The following is a 1,079-nucleotide window of genomic DNA, read 5'->3' as shown; positions in this document are numbered from 1 at the left end:
AGGACTCAAACCCGGGTCTCCTGCATTGCAGGCAGATATTTTTTTTTTTACCATTTGAGCCACCAGGGAAGTCCTTATTTGGGGCTCAGGGCTACTCCAGAAAATGCCACAGAGGCATATGGATTATTCTGAATTAAAGTTACTAGAAAAACAGTTAGTGCAAGAAGAGGACTCTGACCCCTCCTTTTGTGCCCCCTGAAATCAGGAAATGAGTCTCTCATGTGAAAGGCACTCTCCCTGTACTCGGACACAGAGAGACATCCTCGTCATCAGAGGCAGCCCATACTAACAACCCTTGTTATTTCTTGCTCATTTTTGTAGTACCCAAAGCCCTAGCCTTCCAGCCTTCCCTGGTAGCTCAGAGGGTAAAGCATCTGCCTGCAATGCAGGAGACCCAGGTTCAATCCCTGGCTTGGGAAGATCCCCTGGAGAAGGAAATGGCAACTCACTTCAGTATTCTTGCCTGGAGAATCCCATGGACGGAGGAGCCTAGTAGGCTACAGTCTACGAGGTCACAAAGAGTCAGACACAACTGAGCAACTTCACTTTCATAACAAAGCCCTAACTCTATTTACATTTTTCACTAACTAAGCACTCAGGCCCAAGTTTGTCTTGTCAATTCCTCAAAATGTTATTGTTTCTTTTTCTAAAAAGTATAAAGACTGCTTTGCTCACTTCTTAATTTTTATTTCTTTGAGAGCTCTATATATTCAAATTAAATTTGCTTTTTTTTTTCCTTTGGCTACTCTGTCATATGTCAACATAATTATTAGACCAGCCAAAAAAACTCAAGAAGGGTAGGGGGAGAAATTTTCTCCCCTTTGAGAAGGAAGTAACTCATGTAAGGGTATGATGAAGCTCCCCATTTGCTCTTGTTTCTTAGAATGGCATTGCCTTCTATCTGTGTTAGAATGTTTCTGATTCAAATAGAAAGTAAAGCCTCTTGTGGCCATCAACGTCCCATCTTAGTCAGAGACAAAACATACCAATCCTGTATTTGTTTTGAATCTTGCTGAACTCGTGCATATCGTGAGTCCTCTGAAATTCTGTGCTTTGGGGGCTTCGCAAACGTTCAGGCA

General features: G+C 42.4%; 1 non-coding gene across 1 annotated transcript; it reads left to right on the top strand.

The window, feature by feature from the left end:
• Positions 1-347: 347 nt before the first annotated feature.
• On the top strand, positions 348-419 carry TRNAC-GCA (transfer RNA cysteine (anticodon GCA)). The gene has a single exon. It is a non-coding gene; the product is annotated as a tRNA-Cys (tRNA).
• The last annotated feature ends 660 nt before the right edge of the window (positions 420-1,079 follow it).

Source organism: Ovis aries, chromosome 12, assembly GCF_016772045.2.
Source record: "Ovis aries strain OAR_USU_Benz2616 breed Rambouillet chromosome 12, ARS-UI_Ramb_v3.0, whole genome shotgun sequence".
Taxonomy (NCBI): Eukaryota; Metazoa; Chordata; class Mammalia; order Artiodactyla; family Bovidae; genus Ovis; species Ovis aries.
The sequence above is the reverse complement of the archived record's forward strand: the minus strand, read 5'-3'. Positions and strand labels throughout refer to the sequence as shown.